Source organism: Zalophus californianus, chromosome 7 (genome assembly GCF_009762305.2).
Source record: "Zalophus californianus isolate mZalCal1 chromosome 7, mZalCal1.pri.v2, whole genome shotgun sequence".
NCBI lineage: Eukaryota > Metazoa > Chordata > Mammalia > Carnivora > Otariidae > Zalophus > Zalophus californianus.
The window spans coordinates 113,369,548-113,390,662 of record NC_045601.1 but is presented as its reverse complement, the minus strand read 5'-3'; the positions used below and the strand labels follow the sequence as shown (position 1 = coordinate 113,390,662).

Sequence of the window (21,115 nt, the reverse complement as noted above, 5' to 3'; positions counted from 1 at the left end):
ATGAGGAATACGTCATGAACCAAGGATTATGGTAAGTCTAACTGTGAGTATATGAGGCATGATAAAAAATACTTACATAAAACAAGGATAATAACACCATTACCTCAAAGTTACCGTGAGGGTTAAATGAGTTAATTAATTAATTAATTTATTTATTTATTTGACAGAGAGAGACACAGCGAGAGAGGGAACACAAGCAGGGGGAGTGGGAGAAGGGAGAAGCAGGCCTCCCGCCAAGCGAGAAGCCCGATGCGGGGCTCGATCGCAGGACCCAGGGATCATGACCCGAGCCGAAAGCAGATGCTCAATGACTGAGGCACCCAGGCATCCCTAAGTTAATATATTTAAAACACTCAGAACAGTGTCTGGAACCTAGTAAGCATCATACTATGTAAGTATTTTTGCTTTCATTATTTTTTGTTTTATGCCAAGGGGTAACTCCTTTTTATTATGTATGTAAAACTACTATTTATTAAACAGTGTTGCAGCAGACACCATTAGCTTCATTCCCAATACCCATTTCCTTCTTCTTTGCTAATAGAAGTCTGGTTTTGTTTGGGTTGGCAATGAACCTAGACACAGGCAAAAGATTTGCTTCTCTAGATATTTGCTCATATGGGACACAGTTCTAGCAAATGACATACAAGCAGAAATCCACTGGGGGCTCTAGGAAGACTTTTGCCCTTTCTGATAAAAGAGGGTAATGTGGCTGTTACCATTCCTACCTACAACTTCCTTTCTCTTTTCCTTATTTTTTTATATTTTGTTTTTCTAAGTAATCTCTGCACCCAATGTGGGGCTCAAACTCACGACCCCAAGATCAAGAGCCATATGTTCTACCGACTGAGCCAGTCAGGTGCCCCAATTTCTCTTTTTCTTAACTTGAATATGGTGTGATGCCTAGAGTCTCTGCAGCTCTTTTGTTACTATGAGGCAACAGGCATGAAGACAAAAGCAGATCTGCTAGGCATATCAACACTGAAAGAGTCTTTTTGCATTTTATTGCTTACCCCTGAAGTTGAGCATTCTTCTAGGTATTGATAAATGATTTTAAAATCTGTCTAAATAAGTCTAGAAAATCTTTTTTTAAAAGTAGGCTCCATGCCCAGCATGGAGTCCGATGTGGCACTTGAACTCATGACCCTGAAATCAAGACCTGAGCTGAATCAGGAGGCGGACACTTAGCCGACTGAGTCACCCAGCCACCGCAACAATTATTCTGATGAGTAGAAAATAAAAATTCAAAGTGATAAGAAAGCATTGAGGCATAATTTAATTCATAGTATTGTTCCCTCCAGTGGTACCTGAAATAACAGTGCATCTTGCAGTTGATGGCATTTTAGATTTACTCAGTGATGGTAAGAATTTTATATTTTCAGTTCCTCTCATTGTTTGACTTGTGATCCCAGCAGAAGACGTTGCTACTAGCCCCTTCCAGCTGAATCTCTTGCGTTATTTGGTCAGGGGGAGGAAAATAACAGTGACAAGGAGCACCTTTATTTTTTTTTTTAAGATTTTTAAATTGATTCACTTGAGAGAGAGCGAGAGAGAGCGCAAGCAGGGAGCAGGGGAGAAGGAGAAGCAGGCAGGGAGCCTGACGAGGGGCTTGATCCCAGGACCCCGAGATCACCCCTGAGCTGAAGGCAGACATCTAACAGACTGAGCCACCCAGGGGCCCCAAGGAGCACCTTTAGACGGCTTTACAGCCTAAGGCACCTGTATCAGTTAAGAGTACATTTGACTGTAGAGAACAGAGATTCAAACAATAGTAGTTGAAACAAATAAAGATTCACTTTCTTTTCATAACAAAAAGTCTGGTAGCGGTAATCGGGCTTTGGTCATTGGCCTCTGAGGGGCATGTCTGGGTGGCTAATAATAGGTAGGATAGAACACTTTTTTTTAACTCTTTAAGTGTATTTTACTATTCCCCTGCCCCAACTATTGTATTAGTTATCTATTTCTTTTTTAAAAGAATATTTTATTTACTTATTTGACAGAGAGAGAGCACAAACAGGGGGAGGGGCAGAGGGAAAGGGAGAAGCAGACTCCCCACTGAGTAGGGAACCTGATGCAGAGCTGGGTCCCAGGACCCCAAGATCATGACCTGAGCCAAGGGCAGACAACACCTAACCGACTGAGCCACCCAGACGCCCCTGTATTAGTTATTATTTCTTTGTAACTAATTACCTCAAACCTTAGAAGCTTATGGTATCACATATTTGTTATCTCATAATTTCTGTGAGTCAGGGATGTGCAAGTGGCTTAGCTGGGTGGTTCTGGCTCAGGGTGTCTCCTGCATTTGCAATCCAGCTGTTGGCTGGCGCCGTGATCCTCTAAAGGCTCGGCTTGGGGAGGAGATTCCTTGTCCAAGCTCATTCCCGGGGTTGTTGGCAGGAAGTCTCAGTTTTCTTCTGGCTTTGGTCAGGGACCTCAGTTCCTCACCTTTGGGTCTTTCTATAGGCTGCCGAGTGTCCTCAAAACATGGCAGCTGGCCTCATCCAGAGCAAGTGATGACAGAGAGGAAGAGAGAGAGAGCAAAATAGAAGCTGCAATGCCTTTTATTGCCTAATGTCAGGAGTGACATCTATCATTTCAGCTGCATTCAATCAGTCTCACACACCAATCCTGGAGGAGAGTATGGGGAAGGGGCTCCACAAGGGTATAAATAGCAGGAGGCAGGGATTATTTTTTAAAATTTAATTTAATTTAAATTAACATACAGTGTATTGTTTGTTTCAGAGAGGTAGAGGTCAGTGATTCATCAGCTGTATATAACACGCAGTGCTCATTACATCACGTGGCCTCCTTAATGTCCATCACCCAGTTACCCCATCCTCACACCCCCCTCCCCTCCAGCAACCCCCAGTTTCCTATAGTTAAGAGTCTCTTATGCTTGTCTCCCTCTCTGATTTCATCTTGTCTTATTTTCCCTCCCTTCCCCTGTGATCCTCTCTTTTGTTTCTTAAATTCCACATATGAGTGAAGTCATATGATAATGGCCTTTCTCTGACTGACTTATTTTGCTTAGCATAATACCCTCTAGTTCCATCCACATTGTTGCAAATGGTAAGATTTCATTTTTGATGGCTGAGTAATATTCCATTGTGTGCATATATAACATCTTCTTTATCCATTCATCTGTTGATGGACATCTGGACTCTTTCCATAGTTTGGCTATTGTGGACATTGCGGCTATAAACATTGAGGTACAGGTGCCCCTTTGGATCACTACATTTGTATCCTTTGGGTAGATACCTAGTAGTGCAATTACTGGGTCATAGGGTAGCTCTATTTTTAACTTTATGAGGACCCTCCATACTGTTTTCCAGAGTGGCTGCACCAGCTTGCATTCCCACCAACAGTGTGGGAGGGTTTCCCTTTCTCCGCATCCCTGCCAACATCTGTCATTTCCTGACTTGTTAATTTTATTTATTTATTTATTTAAAGATTTTATTTATTTATTCGAGAGAGAGAGAATGAGAGACAGAGAGCACGAGAGGGAAGAGGGTCAGAGGGAGAAGCGGACTCCCTGCCAAAGAGGGAGCCCGATGTGGGACTCGATCCCGGGACTCCAGGATCATGACCTGAGCCAAAGGCCGCCGCTTAACCAACTGAGCCACCCAGGCGCCCTTTTCTGACTTGTTAATTTTAGCCACTCTGACTGGTGTGAGGTGGTATCTCATTGTGGTTTGGATTTGTATTTCCCTCATGCCAAGTGATGTTTAACATTTTTTCATGTGTCTGGTAGCCATTTGTATGTCTTTTTTGGGGAAATGTCTGTTCATGTCTTCTGTCCATTTCTTGACTGGATTATTTGTCTTTGGGGTGTTGAGTTTGATAAGTTCTTTATAGATTTTGGATACTAGCCCTTTATCTGATAAGCCATTTGCAAATACCTTCTCCCATTCTGTAGATTGTCTTTTGGTTTTGTTGACCGTTTCCTTTGCTGTACAAGAGCTTTTTATCTTGAAGAAGTCCTAATAGTTCATTTTTGCCTTTGTTCCCCTTGTCTTTGGTGATGTGTCTAGCAAGAAGTTGCTGCAGCCGAGGTCACAGAGGTTGCTACCTGTGTTCTCCTCTAGGATTTTGAGGGACTCCTGTCTCACATTTAGGTCTTTCATCCATTTTGAGTCTATTTTTGTGTGTGATGTGAGGAAATGGTCCAGTTTCATTCTTCTGCATGTGGCTGTCCAATTTTCCCAACACCATTTCTTGAAGGCTGTCTTTTTTCCACTGGACATTCTTTCCTGCTTTGTCAAAGATTAGTTGACCACAGAGTTGAGGGTCCACTTCTGGGCTTTCTAGTCTGTTCCACTGATCTATGTGTCTGTTTTTGTGCCAGTACCATACTGTCTTGATGATTACAGCTTTGTAATAGAGCTTGAAGTCTGGCATTGTGATGCCTCCAGCTTCAGTTTTCTTTTTCAACATTCCTCTGGCTATTCGGGGTCTTTTCTGCTTCCATACAAATTTTGGGATTATTTGTTCCAGCTCTGCAAAAAATGATGATGGTATTTTGATAGGGTTTGCACTGAATGTGTAGATTGCTTTGGGTAGCATAGACATTTTAACAATATTTGTTCTTCCAATCCATGAGCATGGAATATTTTTCCATTTCTTTGTGTCTTCCTCAATTTCTTTCATAAGTGTTCTGTAGTTTTCTGAGTACCAATCCTTTACCTCTCTGGTTAGGTTTATTCCTAGGTATTTTATGGGTTTTGGTGCAATTGTAAATGGGATCAATTCCTTAATTTCTCTTTTTTCTGTCTCATTGTTAGTGTATAGATACGCAACTGATTTCTGTGCGTTGATTTTATATCTTGCCATGTTGCTGAATTCCTGTATGAGTTCTAGCAATTTTGGGGTGGAGTCTTTTGGGTTTTCCACATAGAGTACCATGTCATCTGTGAAAAGTAAGAGTTTGACTTCTTTGCTGATTTGGATGAGGAGGCAGGAATTACTGAGGGCCAACTTGGAGTGCCTACCACAACTGTGTGTGTGTGTGTGAGAAAAGCATAAGGTTAATTTAAAACAAGAAAGTAAACAATTACAAAAACACTAGATTTAAACAAAATACCAAATGATTGTTACTAACTCACTCTTCCACCAAAAATACGTATGTATACTTGTTTTAGGACATATTTGCCATAATTTGGTATTATTATTATTATTATTATTTAAAGTTTTATTTATTTAGATAATCTCTACACCCAACGTGGGGCTTGAACTCACGACCCTGAGATCGAGTTGCATGCTCCACTGACTGAGCCAGCCAGGTGACCCATAATTTAGTTTTATTTATTTATTTATTTTATTTTTTGGTATCATTATTTAAAAATTTTTTTAACTTATTCTTTCCATTCAATCTATATAGTAGGTGAAAATTCATATTTTAAATTTTTTACTCTTCAGGTTGAATATTTTAAAAGTATTCATTAAGCATTTTTACTACTTTTTACCAGTTACTTATGTCCTTTACCTAATACTTTCATGTGTTAAGAGGCTATTTTAAAAAATTTATATGAATTCTTTATATGAAAAAGGTATTACTGTTTTTAAAAAAAACATGTAGGAGGTGGGTAGCCGTTAAGACCCTGCAATCCTTAGTGGTAGAGCTGCAGGCTGGGAGTAGGACCTCGAGATGCATGTCCGGGTATAGTATCTGGGGAGGAACGAGGCCTCAAGGACTAAGAACTCCCCCCTTTACCAAACTTGAGTCAGGCTCCTGAGTCTTCTTTTTTTTTGGTTAAGATTTTATTTATTTATTTTATTATTTATTTTAGAGAAAAGAAGAGAGACTGCAAGCAGGGGGAGGAGCAGAGGGGGAGAAAGGGGGAAAGAATCTCAAGAAGACTCCACACCAAGTGCAGAGCCCCACTCAGGACTCGATCTCACGACCCTGAGATCACGACCCTGAGATCATGACCTGAGCTGAAGCCAGGAGTGAGACGCTCAACCAACTGAGCCACTCAGGCGTCCCTCCTGAGTCCTCTTTTTGACTAGGCCCTGACCTTAGCCTCTGTCCTTGACCTGCTCGGTCCAGTTTTAGTAAGAATGCTGCCAAGTGAGTTGAGTAAGAATTCTCCACCCTTGGTATCTGATCACGATGCCCTGCCTTTGGCAAAAATACCCCTAGCCCTGATGTTTCGCCTCGGTAATTTTCCATCCACTGACCCCACCCTGCTACTTAGCTATAAATCTCCACTGGTCCTTTTTGTACTTAGAGCTGGGCCCGTCTCTCTTTCCTACTACAAAACCGCCATGGCGAGTGGTCCCTCTTGGATGAAGTCATCCTTACAGTCTTTCAGAAGTGTTGTGAAAACTTTTTTCAACACCTCAGTGAAGATGTCTCTATCTCACGTGGGGCTTGGATCAGGAGCTGGTGGGCTTCAAGGCTCCATTCTGTGGGCTTGTGTGAGGTGCCTGTCAGCACCCCTCATGATGGCTGCCGGTAAGAGGCTGGCCCCTATTTCTGGCATCAGGTTTTACACTTGGAATCTGAGGCATCCCTGAGAGCCAGAGGATCCCCAGTGGTACAGATTGGATTTTCTTCTAGCTTGGCAGTATCAGGCCAATTTAACTAGATTTTTAAAAAATGAAAATGGATGCTTTGTGTATATGAACTTGAGTTCCTAGAGACACACCTATATATTCTTGTAAAAAAAAATCTATCAATTTAAAAAAAAGCTATGGAGATAATTTATGATCTCTTCTCATTCCCTTTCCCTTGGCTTTATATACCACAGAATTAATTTGTACCATAATTGAACACTCTAATGTAAGAAGTAGCCTTATTATTTTATTTTTTAAAAGATTTTTATTTATTTATTTGACAGAGAGAGGCACAGCAAGAGAGGAAGCACAAGCAGGGGGAGTGGAGGAGGGAGAAGCAGGCTTCCCGCGGAGCAGGGAGCCCAATGCAGGGCTCGATCCCAGGACCCTGGGGTCATGGCCTGAGCCGAAGGCAGATGCTTAATGACTGGACCACACAGGCGCCCCTATTATTTTATTTTTTAAAAATAATATAAAATCTGACTCAGCCCTCTTCCTCAAGGCGTTAGGGAAAAATTCTATCTCAATCAGTGTTTGTTTGTTTTTTTCACTCCCTCCTTCCCTGTCCCTTGCTGGAGTCATATAGAACTAACTCCCAAGTTCACCCAATCCTAGAATCTCAGGGAAAGTCTCTGGACTTCAGGCTGGTATGGTTACTGTGGGAGGCTTGATGTTCCCGCTCCGCGGGAAGCCTGCTTCTCCCTCCTCCACTCCCCCTGCTTGTGCTTCCTCTCTCGCTGTGCCTCTCTCTGTCAAATAAATAAATAAAAATCTTTTAAAAAATAAAATAATAAGGCTACTTCTTACATTAGAGTGTTCAATTATGGTACAAAATAATTCTGTGGTATATAAAGCCAAGGGAAAGGGAATGAGAAGAGATCATAAATTATCTCCATAGCTTTTTTTTAAATTGATAGATTTTTTTTTTTTACAAGAATATATAGGTGTGTCTCTAGGAACTCAAGTTCATATACATAGAGCATAGCCCTGAAGGCTCTGGCTTAGGGCTTAGTTCCCAGCCTGTGGTCCTCACAGCCAACCCATCAGACATCCTGTCACTCCAGGGTCTGGGAAGGAGTCAAACACAGGCCTCACGGTGAGCAGAACCAGACACCTCTCCATCCTCCCAAGGGTAGGGAAATCCCACTGGCCCCCATCTTCCTCAACTTTTCAAATCAGCATCCCCTACCGACCCTCATAACCTAGGTCTCTGCCTTTGAGAGCGTACAGTTTCCAAAACAAAAGTCTTTCAACCCTCCAGTGGGAGAAAAGATGGGCAGTACTCTTAAACCTACAAAGAGAAAATGCCTGTGTCATACTTCGGTGGTGAAGCAGCCAGCAAGCAAGGAAACCAGCCCCAACACTGAATGAGGTAATGCTGACAAATCACACTGCTACATACAAAGTCCTCACAATCTGACTCCCATCCAACTTTCCAGGGGCCTCTCTGAGCATTTCTTCTCACGTATTTAATGCACTCACTTCCTCAAATATCTTTATCCGCCTGGCTCATCTCCTCTCATCTCTCAAGGTCATTTGAATCTGCAGAAGGTGTCAGGCTGTAGGTTAGCATCGTAGTTCTCTTGGCATTTCTTTTATGGTCATAAGCCCACTGCCACAGTGCCTCGCACCAGTATCCCAAGCAGGACTGTGCCAGTAAGCTGTCTTTACGTTTGTCTCTTTCATAGGAAGGAAAGCATTTCCCGGAAACTCCCAGCAGCCGGCCCTTCATGGCTCACTGGTCAGAACGGGGTCACATGGCCACCCACAGTTGCAAGGGAGGCTGGGGAAGCCACTTCCTGGCAAAACGGAGTAGGATTACCATAACTGGTTTAGCCATATCGTGATTGATGCCCAGACTGAGAACACAGTTACCCCATCTCTCCAAAACATGAGTCCCCTTAGCGAGGAGAAGGAAGGAAATGGCTAATAAGTCTAGCACAGAGATCTTGCTCCATTAATTACTTTTCTTTTCCACTGACATGGCAGGAAACACTGCTATCTATTTGCCCCTTCTTCCAGAGAAGCAAAATTTTTAGGTATACACATGTTTGGCCGGAATAAGATTTGCCTTTCCCAGCTTTCCTTGCAGCTGAGTGTGGGCATGTGACCAATTCTAGGAATGAGTTGAAAGGGGAAGAAATGAACATAATTTTTTTAAGATTTTTTTTTTAAGTAATCTCTATACCCAGTGTGAGGCTTGACTCACAATTCTGAGATCAAGAGTCACACACTCCACGGACTGAGCCAGCCACGCGCCCCAAAAAGGGGAAGAAATGAGTATAAGCACCAGATAGTAAGGAGAAAGTCATGTTTTTCCTTTCCCTTTCCCAGTGGTTAGAACACGGATGTGATTGGGAGTCATCTTGGACTCACTGGGCAAGGACATAGTGGAGCATAGAGAGAGGGAGCCTAGGCCTCTGAAGATTTCACAGAGCACAGAGACCACACTAGCTTAGATTTTTACGTGAGAGAGAAAAACTGTGAACTTCTCTCAGGTTTAAAGCACTGTTATCTTGCAGGCATACTTATATCCTAATAAATACAACTGCCTCCAATCCTCTGCCTGAAAGCATGCTAAAATCTCCCCCACCTCAATATCTCCCTTGACCCTATGTTTCTAATTTACATTCAGTCTTTCCCTGTGTTAGAAAAAGCAACAGATACCAACCGTTGCCTGATTTAAGCAGAAAAGGCATAGCTCATAGATTGTGGAGAGGGCTAGAGAACCATCAGTTAGTTATCTATTGGCACAATAATGCCACACAAACAATCACAGAACCCCAGTGGCATATTAACAAGGAACAGTACTTAGTTCAAAAGTCCATGGGGTTCGGCTTATCTGGGGCTGGGCTGAGCTGGGCTTTCTCAGCTAAATTCCCTGAAGTGTCTGGCTGGGGTCAACTGTTGGTTGGCTGGATAGTTCTGTTGATTTTGGCCGAGCTCATTCACATGTCTGAGGCTCAACCGGTTGCTGGCTCATCTAGGATGGCCTCAGCTGGGATAACTCAGGGAGACTCGGCCGAGTGCCATATGTCTCTCATCATCCAACAGGCTGGCCTAGACCTATTGTAATGGCAACGCTGGGGACAACAGTGACAGTGCTACAGAATGAATGCTTATAGCCCCCCAGAATTCATGGGTTGAAGACTTAATGCCCAAGGTGATGGTATTAGAAGGTGGAGCCTTGGGAAGTGATTGGGTGGGGCTCCACCCTCATGAAGGAATTAGTGCCTTTATAAAAGAGGTCCCAGAGAGATCCTCGCTTCTTTCACCACACACCGACGCAGAAAGACATTGGCAGGCTGCAATCTGGAAGAGGGCTTTTACAAGATCCAACCATGCTGGCACCCTGATCCTGGACGTCCAGCCTCCAGAACTGTGAGAAATCAATTTCTGTTGTCTATAAGCCCACTAGTCTGTGGTATTTTGTGATAGCCACCCAAACAGGCTAAGACAGAGAGCAAGCACAATCACACCAGGGCTTCTCAAGCCTCTGCTTGTATAACGGTTGCTAGCATCTGTTGACCAAAGTAAGTCACAAGGGTGAGTCCAGACTCAGAAAGGGAAAGTCCGACGGAACAACATGGATGCAGGGAGAGGCCATTAATGTCATCAAGCTACCACCCACATTCAGAGGTCTTGCTCACGGGTGGTAGCCAACAGCATACCACAGAGCCAGTCTACTATAGACACTGCTAGGGCCGCTGCTGAGCGTTTGATGCCCTAGTTACACTGAGAGACATTGCGGTACCGACTCTGGGCGCTGTCGCCGCCGCCATGGCTGTTCCCCCAAACCGGGTGTTGCTGTCACAACTGGCACTGCCCACCGAGAGAATGGGCTCTTTTCTGCTAGTGTTTCTTTACACCACAAGCTCCTCCTCATTCAAAGTCTAGGTTGGGCAGAGTTTATCCACAGAGCCTATGACACATGCACGTGACTAAGTTCACAGGGAAGGATGGGAAAGTGAGCAGCTAGCATTTTGAGCTACGGTCCCGGGAGATGGGCTTTCCTTCCTGTGAGGTTTCATATAGTGAAAAATCCTCTATGCGTGGGAAAGGGGCTTATGTCCCGGGCAGCTAAAGAACCAAGACAGAACAACAATGAGGAGGATGAGGAGAGAGAGGAGGAAACTAGCCTCTTATCCCCTTCACAGCTAAACTTTTTTTTTTAAGATTTATTTATTTTATTGGGGGGGGGAGGGGCAGAAGGGGAGGGAAGAAGCTGAAGCAGACGCCCTGCTGAGCGCGGAGCCTGATGCAGGGCTTGATCCAACAACCCTAATCACAACCTGAAAGGTAATCAAGAGTCGGACGCTCAACCGACTCTTGTACTCTCTCTGCTTTCTCATATATTAGGATATAAGTATGCCTGCAAGGTAACAGTGCTTTAAACCTGAGAGCCACCCAGACACCCCCCACGGCACATGTCACAGCTGAAGTTCTTGAAAGAGTACGCCTGGCTCACTTTTCTCATCTACTTCTCTTCCATTTCACTCCTGTAGTAAGCAAGTATTACCACCCTAATGATGCAAAATCCAGTGGTTTACAACCACTAGCACTTATTTTTCTCACTCATGCTTCAGGCTGCATGTTGGCTGGGTTTAGTTCCAGGCTTCAGTTTGGGTTTTTGTCTGCTACACATGCCTGTTATCCTCCTTGGACCAGCAGCTCCCAGGGTATGTTAGGATGGTGAATGGTAGGAGTGCAGCAGGGTGCACCGAAATCTGTGATGCCCCTTAAGGCATCCATCCACCCTCATGCACTGCAAGGTCACATAACAAGAGGGAGTAAAGAACTGAGAACAGTAGTCCAGCTGAGCCATTTGGGTCCATAAGAACTCTACAATTGCCAAATCAAATAGAGAGTTTTCAGAGGAGGGGGGAGCAGGCATGTACCTGGTCATACCTGACCATTTCGGGCATGGTTAGGAGTTTGGATTTCATTCTAAGTGTAGTGAAAGTCATTTAATGATTGGTTGGGGGCCTAGGTGGCCTTTCTACAATGCAAATCTGGTCCTGCCATGCCCCCACTTGAACTTTCAGTGAATGTCCCATTGTCTCAGGAAAAGGTCCCACAACTCTCATATGGCATTGGAAGTCCACCATGATTGGTAGGCTCTTGCTCCAATGTCTACTATCACTGCACCCCATTCTTTGCACTCTTATTATTACCAGATAGTGCTACTTAGGTTTCATTTCAGTTTGGACTCTCCCAGGAGCAATCCTGAGGCAAGGACTTGAGAGCAAGTAGTTTATTCGGGAGGGGATGAAAACACCAATGGAGAAGAGATAGAAAATGATACAGGGAAGGAAGACAGCCCATGAAGGAAGAACTATTAAGCCAACTACTGCAGTGAATGACAGGAGCTTAATCCTGTTAAGAAACTGGGAACACATGCCTCAGAATTGTCCCATCTGAGGAATGAAGGAGCTGGGGAATTTATACACCAACTGCTGAGAGTTGTTGGTTGAGGGCTACTCCCAGGAGGAGTTAACTCCTAGGCACTAATAGTACACCATGAATATGGGCAGTATGTTTTTTTTGTTTTGTTTTGTTTTACAGTTTGTGGGAGCTGAAAGAAGAGGCTTTGGGCAAAGAGAGCATATAGAGAGGTTGAGAGATACAGGTGAGGTACTGACAGTGTTGCCTATGTGGTTTCCCAAATGCAACTTCTCTTGTACTCACATAGTTCCATAAATGTTTCGTTCTTCTGCCTAGGAAGCTTTTCCCTCCCTCTCTGCCTGCTAAACTCCTACGCATCCCGAGACCTTTCCCATCTTCCTAAACAGAGAGGACCACATCCCACTCTGTTTTCTTAGGACATTAGTACACACCTCTATTTTTATCACTTATCAGACTGCTTTACTTAGGAGACTGCTCTCCTACTAGATAATACATTTGTTAAGGGCGGGAGCTGTATTTCACAGCTCTTAATATAGTTTGGTGCCTGGAATATAGTAGATGCTCAATAAAAGCTATTTGGATGGAAGGACTAACTTCTATCTACAGAGAGTCTGGCAAGGATCCGGTGGAGTGCTACATTGAACTGTGGTCAACCTGAGGTTAAATAGTAACCGTTTTTGTGCTCTCTTATCATCTCCATGACTTTACCCTTCCTTCATACACCTAATATCCTCCTCTTCTCCCTCCCTACCCTGACATCAAAATCTGCTCCCCAATACTTCTTTTATATCAAAGGAGGATAGAACCAAGAGATAGGAAACCTGAGTTCCTGTTCTTCTTTGGCACTGACTGATTTGGAGGTCCTTGGGCAAGTTTCTTCCTCTGAGCTTCAGACTCCTCATCTGTAAAGTGATCTTGAATGTCTTGCCACCTATGAAGGGGCTCTGTAAGAATATCTCTAGAAGGATGACACACAAGGAACTGTCAAGAGTGATTGCTGCTGGGAAGGATGAATGGGTGGCTAAGGGTCAAGGATGTGAGGGAGACCAACTTTCTTTTTATATCCTGTGTTAGATTCTTAGAACCACTACAACGAGGTACCACAGACTTGGGGGCATAAAACAACACAAGTTTTTCTCTCACAGTTCTGGAGGCTGGAAGAGCAAAATTAAAGGGTTGTCAGGGCCATGCATCTCTGAAGATTTCAGGAGGCATCCTTCCTTGCCTCTTCTGGGTCCTGGCTGACTCCAGTCTCTGCTACCATAGTCCCGTCACTTCCCCCTCTTCTGTCCATGTCGTCTCGTCAGGGGTTTAGGACATTTGTCTTTGGGTTTAGGACCCAACCAAATAGAGGAAGATGATCTCATCTCAAAATTCTTAACTTTATTATTTCCACAAAGACCCTTTTTCCAAATAAGATAACACTCACAGGTTTCAGGGATTTGGATGTGGACATATCTTTTGGGAGGCCACCATTCAATCTACTACATACCTATTTGCACGTTTTGACTTGGTAACATGTACAAATTAAAGAAAAGAAAGAAGCAAAGAAAAAAGGAAGGAAGGAGACAAAGAAGAACTCCATTGACAGAATCATAGGAGATTTTTTTCTAGGGTTCCTAATAGTTCAAACGAAGGTGGTCCACTCCCGTTATTGATCACAAGCCCAATAACTCCCATGTCCATGATTTCTTTTCAGGAAATCCCCATCATTTCAATCAGCAAAACATTTGCTTTCAATACAAATTTCAACACAAGAGAGTGGGGAGAAAAAGGAAATAAGAAAGGAAAAGAAGAGGATTTATGTGACTGAACAGAAAAAGGAAAGAAGCAAGGAAAAGAAAAAAGATTTATGTGCCTGAACAGATATTAAGATTTCTATTTTTCTGCTTCCAGTTCAATCCAATTTTGAAGGATCTGGCTTTGATCTATCTTTCTCCCCCCATATTTTATTTACTGTTGAAACCATGTTATAGGAAATGAAAATGGAACTCTTACCCATGTAGGTAGAAGTATAAAGTAGGACAACCACTTTGAAACACAACTGAAAATTATTTTGCAAAACTGAACATATGCACACACTCCAGACCAGCACTCCCACTCCTACATTGATCTCTTAGAGAAACCCTTCCGCTTGTCCACGTATTCAGGAGACATGGATAAGACTGTTCATAACAGCAGAGTTCACAGTAGCACAAAATATGAAGCAACTGAATGCTAATCAGTAGTAGCAGAGATAAACTGTGCTATTTGTAAAATGGAATAATAGGGGCACCTGGGTGGCTCAGATGGTTAAGCATCTGCCTTCACCTCAGGTCATGATCCCGGGGTCCTGGGATTGAGCCCCGCATCAGGCTCCCTGCTTGGCGGGGAGTCTGCTTCTCCCCCTCCCTCTACTGTTCCCCCTGCTTGCGCTCTCTTGCTGTCTCTGTCAAATAAATAAATAAAATCTTCAAAAAAAGGAATATTATACAGCAGTGAAAATGAGCAAACTCTAGCTACACTCCTCAATACAAACAATAGCTAAATCTCAAAACCCTACTGCTAATAGCAGCAAACAACAGAATAGATACAATACAATACCATTACTACAAACAATATATTATTTAAGGTTACAAACATAAATGGAAAAGTATAAAGAAAACAAGAGGACAATACAAAATTCTTTTTACAAAAGATTTATTTATTTTAGAGAGAGCGAGTGCACGAGCAGGGGGAGGGGTAGAGAGGGAGGGAGAAAAGCAGACTCCCCGCTGAGTGCGGAATCTGAGCAGGGGCTTGATCCCAGGACCCTGCGATCATGACCTGAGCCAAAATCAAGAGTCTGACGCACAACTGACTGAGCTACCCAGGTGCCCCGAGGTCAATACAACATTCTGCAGAGTGGTTGTACCTGGAGTGAGGGGAATGCCTATAGGAAGGGACCGACCCACCCACCCCCGTGCAAGAGGCTTTTAAGGTACTGGTGATGTCCTATTGCATAGTGTGGGGAGTGGGTCCATGAATGCAAATGTTATTATTCATTGAACTGTACATATTAGTTTTACACATTCTCTTGTCTATATGCTATGTTTAACATCCCATGAGAAAGACCTACTATAGGTGAGGATGGGGAGCAATGAAAACTCTACTCATTGCTCTAGGTTGAATATAAATTGGAAAAACCATTTTGGAGAGCATTTTGCAATTTATAGTAAAGTAGAAGTTGTACATATTCTGTGATCTAGCAGTGCCTCGCCCAGGTATTCCCTATGGACCTCAAAGCAGTGGTTTTCAAACTTTCTGACCATCACCTGTCACTAAGAAATACATTTGACATTACAATCAAGTAGACACATACGCACACAAACACATGTCCATATAAGTGTGTATAAAGTTGAAACAACAATTTTGCAAGACAATGCTTATCCTCATTACAGGCAACACACTCTGATCTTTTCTAATCCCATCTATTCTTCTTAAAAATTGAGATACAACTGACATATAACATTGTGTCAGTTTAAGGTGTAACTGTTCTTGTCCATTCTATTTCATTAAAGGTCCCAACCTTTAAATTCATTTTAACTCACTAACAGTTCACAGACTAATTTGAAAAATACTGTACTAGAGAGAATTTTGCACATGGTAATATGTAAAAGAATGTTAATTGAGCACTGTTCAAAATAAAAAAATTGGGGAGAACAATTGAGGAATATTCATAGAGTGGAACACAATATTGCAGCTCAGATAAATAAACTGGAGCTCCATTTATCAAGAGAATACTGAGTGAAAAAAGCTAGTGGCTGAAGCTTATGTACAGTGCGGTGATATTTATAAAGTTTCAAAATGTGAAAAACATGTTTATGGATACTCACATGTACAGTAAAAATTTGCAACGTGCATAGAAAGCTGAACACAGACCTCAGGACTGTGGTTTCCAGTGGAGAGAGGGAGGGGAATGGGATCAAGGAGAGACAAAAAAGGGGGCTTAAATTTTATTGTAAAGTTTTTTTTTTGTTTCTTAACCTTGTTCTTATATATTATTTATTATTTATTCTTTTTTTAAAGATTTATCTATTTATCCCAGAGAGAAGAGAGAGTGAGGGAGAGAGAGCAAGTGGGAGGGAGGGGCAGAGGGAGAGAAACCCAAGCAGACTCCCCGCTGAGTGCAGGACCCTACACGGGGCTCAAGTTGGGGCTCCATGGGGGGGCTCAATCCCACAACTGAAATCACGAGTCCGATGCTCAAATGACTGAGCCACCCAAGTGCCCCTATTCTTTATTCTTAATTGCAGGAGTTGGCAAACTACCACCCATGAGCCAAATCTGGCAGGCTTTTTTTGTATGGCCTGTGAGCTAAGACTGGTTTTTACATTTTTTTATTTTAATTTTTTTAAAGATTTTATTTCTTTATTTGACAGAGAGAGAGAGAGCCCAAGTAGGCAGAGCGGCAGACAGAAGGAGAGGGAGAAGCAGGCTCTCTGCTGAGCAGGGAGCCTGACGTGGGGCTTGAGCCCAGCATTCTGGGGTCATGACCTGAGCTGAAGGTAGACGCTTAACTGACTGAGCCACCCAGGCACCCCTGGTTTTTACATTTTTAAGTTGAAAAAAATTGAAAGAATAATATTTTATGTTGTGAAAATTACATAATGTTCCTATTTTTGTGTCCACAAATAAAGTTTTGTGGGAACACATCTACAACTATTTTATTTTCATATTGTTGGTGGCTGTTTTCATGCTACAGGACAGAGCTGAGAAGTTGCAACTGAGTTTGTATTGCCAGAAAAGCCGAAAATATTTACAGTCTGTCCCTTTATAGAAAAAGTTTACCTACCCCTAGTTAAGTATGCGACATATATTTCTTTCTAAAATTTTATTTATTTATTCAGAGAGAGAGCATGAGTGGGGGGAGTGGCGGAGGGAGAGAGAGAATCTCAAGCAGACTCTGTGCCATGCATGGAGCTGACCCAGGGCTGGATCTCACGACCCTGAGATCATGATCTGAGCCGAAATCAAGAGTTGGATGCTTAACCGACTGAGCCACCCAGGTGCCCCTCTGATATATATTTCAGGGCGCCTGGGTGGCTCAGATGGTTAAGCGTTTGCCTTCGGCTCAGGTCATGATCCCAGGGTCCTGGGATCGAGTCCCGCATTGGGTTCCCTGCTCCTTGGGAGCCTGCTTCTCCCTCTGCTTCTCTCTCTCTCCCTCTCTCTGTCTCTCATGAATAAATAGATAAAATCTTTAAAAAAAAAGAGAGATAACTTTAAAAGATCAATTTAAAAAAAAATCAAATCTTTGGAATAAATTCAAGGGTCACAGGTCATACTGTGCTAGAAACAGATCTACAAAGTGAGGTCCACAAATCAGCAGCATCAGTGTCACCTGGGGGCTATTAGAAATGCAGAATTGTAGACTCTAGCCCAGACCTGCTGAATCAGAATCTAGGCTTTTAACATAATCACACGTACACTGAGGTATGAGAAGACTGGTCTAGTGAGCCAGCAAGTATCTGCACTTTAAGAGGCTCCATCAAAAGTGCTCCAGGGACCCCTTGGGAACCTCAAACCAATGATTTTCACCTCCAGTTGGGCAAAGTTTGCTGCGAAGGTGATTTGGTTCCCACAGCTATCATCCCTTTGATGGACAGGGTTGATTCAGTTCATCTCCTGGCGAGGTGGGTGGCCTCCCTCCCTCATCATTTTAGGTACAGCTTTGTTTCTCTGAAGCTAAGAGTTTGAAGAGGACGATCTTTCCCAAGATAGGAAGATTGCTCTTCAACCAAGAGCATAGGCAAGCTTATAGAAACTTTGGTAAAGTGGACACATCCTACTGGCCGTTAGAAAACATGGTTTCTACCATCTTTTCCAACAACAACCAAAAAATGTTTATGAACAACAGAGGACCAAAAGACAAGAACAATTTATACTTTTCATTCTCTTACTTAGTACATATTAAGTGCTTGTGCACCATGTGCCAAGTGCTATTCTAGGTGAGAAGAGCAGAGAACAAAACAGACAAAATCCTTGCCTCAGTGGGGGTTACATTCTAGGAGATGGAGATAGACAACCAAAATAGAGTGGTGGAGCTGTTGTTTAAGATGAGTGGTTAGGGGGGGCACCTGGGTGTCTCAGTCAGTTGAGGGTCTGACTCTTGGTTTCAGCTCAGGTCACGATCTCATGGGTCGTGAGATTGAGCCTGTGTCAGGCTCGGTGCTCAGTGGGGAGTCTGCTTAAAGATTCTCTCCCTCTGCCCCTTCCTCTGTGCACACTTTCTCTCTCAAATAAATACAATCTTTTAAAAATTAAAAAAAAAAAGATGAGTGGTCACGGACGGCACCCCCCCCCCCATGTGAAGACACTTAGGAATATATCTGAATGAGACAAGGGAGCAAACCATCCAGATATTTGGGGGGAGAGAATTTCAAGCAGAGGAAGTGGCTAATACAAAGACCTTGAGGTGGGAATGTACTTGGAGTATTCAAGAAGCAGGAAAAAGGCAATAAGTGTGGTTGGAGCAGATGAAGCAAGAAAGAGAGTAGAACCAAATCATTTAGGTTCGTTGAGGAGCTTGCATTTTATGCCAAATATGATGGAGTCATGGTATTGAGCAGAGGGATGACACAATCCGACTGACATTTTAAAAGGTTCACTCTGGATGCTGTGTGAGGAATAGACTCTTAAGGGGGCAAGAGGGTAAGCAGGAAGGACTGATAGGAGGTTGTTATAAAAATGTGGTTGGTTTAGATTCTGGTGATGATGATGGTGGTGGTGAGAGAGGGCCCAACAACCTCAACTTCCTTAATAAAGACGATTTAAAAAGTTATCAGATGACTACAGGGAACTTTTTTTCTTTTTTCTTTTCTTTTTTTTTTTTTTGCTTTGGATGAGAACTTGTCTTCGATGTAGAAAACAAAGAGTAGGAATAATAGAGCTTCTCCAGATCGAACAATGTTAACAGCATCCCCTGGGAATCCGCGTTATTTAAGATTTCACAAATGATTAAGAAAAAGCAATACTTTGAGACATTTCTAGGTACACAGATTATACTCTGCTTTCCACACAGTGAAATGTCAAGTCAATGGGAAGCATCTTCTGGAACATTTCTAAAGCGATGTGAGTAGGGTAGCAAGTGGCGGGTGACTTGCCACGTGGAAAGTGTGAGGCAGCTCACATAGGGGGAGACAATTCAGATGATTCCTTAAAGATAAAGAACTCTGAACTGCCTGCCAGTTGCTACCAAAGAAAGGGATCTAGAAGTTGTTGTACACTATTTCTTCGAGATGTCAGCTCTTGTAAAGTCCAAAATGCCAGCAAAAGTTCTGGCTGTTCAGATTAAAGACAAAACATCAGCTTCAACAAAAACTTCAGGAAACTCCTCCTGGAGCTCAGGGAGCAGTGCTGGTCACTGCATTCGAAGAAAAAGAAGAGCCAAAGAAAGGCAGATAAAATGATTAAAAGACCAGAGGGGCTTTTGTTTGATGGATTAAATGCCCATAAAAGTGACTGAGATGATGAAAGACTATGGAAGTTTGAAAAAATTAATAGAAAGTAAAAACAGCCCCTTTCATACAATATCATGGTTGTAAAATTAGGGTGTAAAAGAAGCTTGAAATGAGGGTAATGTCTACATAGAAAATGGACATTTGAGGGCATATGTTCTTTTTTAGACAGGGTGTCCTTAGATGTTCTCCAATATGTGGAAGGGCGTGTTGCAGCCCTAAACCAAAGCAGGGATGGAGGACAGCAGCCCACCTCAACAGTTCTTTGTTGGGACAAAAACTACTCTGGACTGGGTACTCCCTGCCCCCACTTCACCCCTCCCACCGCAATCACTGTGGTATACAGCCACAGAAACTCAAAAAGAGCAAAAACACCAACAAAACATTCAAAAGATTCAAAATGCTATATCAAATCTCATTCTGAGTAAAACTAGATTGAAAATAAATTCAAGGGTGATAGATTAATAAGGGACATTAAAGATGTTTGGGGGTATATCTTTAATCTTCGTGATTTGCACCTTGGAGATATGCTATGTCCTCACAAGAAATGTTACTTGGATGTATCATATGACCTCACTGATATGAGGAATTCTTAATCTCAGGAAACAAACTGAGTGTTGCTGGAGTGGTGGGGGGTGGGAGGGATGGGGTGGCTGGGTGATAGACATTGGGTAGGGTATGTGCTATGGTGAGCGCTGTGAATTGTGCAAGACTGTTGAATCACAGATCTGTACTTCTGAAACAAATAATGCAACATATGTTAAGAAAAAAGAAAAAGAAGAAGATAGCAGGAGGGGAAGAATGAAGGGGAGTAAGTCAGAGGGGGAGACGAACCATGAGAGACCATGGACTCTGAAAAACAAACTGAGGGTTCTAGAGGGGAGGAGGGTAGGGGGATGGGTTAGCCTGGTGATGGTTATTAAAGAGGGCACATTCTGCATGGAGCACTGGGTGTTATGCACAAACAATGAATCATGGAACACTACATCAAAAACTAATGATGTAATATATGGTGATTAACATAACAATAAAAAATTAAAAAAATGTTACTTGGTAGTCTGAACTGGATGGATAAAATAAGAACATGCCTTAACACTGTCAGTATCTGGGTTGTCATAGTCAGAAAGTGGCAGTTAATGGTGAAACAGGGATTAAATCATTTGAATTATACCCACAGCACACAAATCCTTTAATGTGATTACCAGAGGAGTGGGAGACCCTTATGAAACAACCGTTACTCACGTGTTGAACAGTTAGCAACCCTGGTCTACTGGATCCGTACTGATCTTCCTTCATAGATTAAAAAAAAAATTGGACCCCAAACGGAACGGGGAAGTGTGGGGAGGATATAACTAGTGTCGTCGATGGAGAAGATGTTAAAAATGGGCTGCAACCAACACATGGGCCCTTATTTTTGGGTCAAAGATTTATGAACCTAAATACATATGCTCTCTCTTTCCAAAAAAATATTAGGCTCAGGAACCTTATTCTCCCTTCCCCATCCCCCCAAAAAACAGTACCGTTTCTTCCTTCCCATAGGTCCTTTTCTTTACCTGCTTCTTCCACTCCCGGGGTTAGGGAACTTTCAGCCCCGCCTCCCTGCTTGTCCAAGCTCCGCCTTCCCGGTCCACCTGTGTGCCCAGTCCCTGACGTTACCGTTAGGCTTCAGTGGCCTGCAG

The 21,115-nt window shown here is 42.9% G+C and overlaps 1 protein-coding gene across 4 annotated transcripts in view; it reads right to left on the bottom strand.

Moving 5' to 3' along the window:
- TMEM217 (transmembrane protein 217) overlaps window positions 1-21,094 on the bottom strand; it is a 41,348-nt gene extending 20,254 nt beyond the window's left edge. For 2 of the 4 annotated variants that reach the window (XM_027602913.2, XM_027602910.1), the window contains exon 1: window positions 20,990-21,094. The gene's annotated coding sequence lies outside the window, so the exon portion shown is untranslated. The remainder of the gene's footprint in view (window positions 1-20,989) is intronic. The other 2 variants (XM_027602912.2, XM_027602911.1) reach the window with 2 other exon arrangements.
- Between the last annotated feature and the right edge of the window lie 21 nt (window positions 21,095-21,115).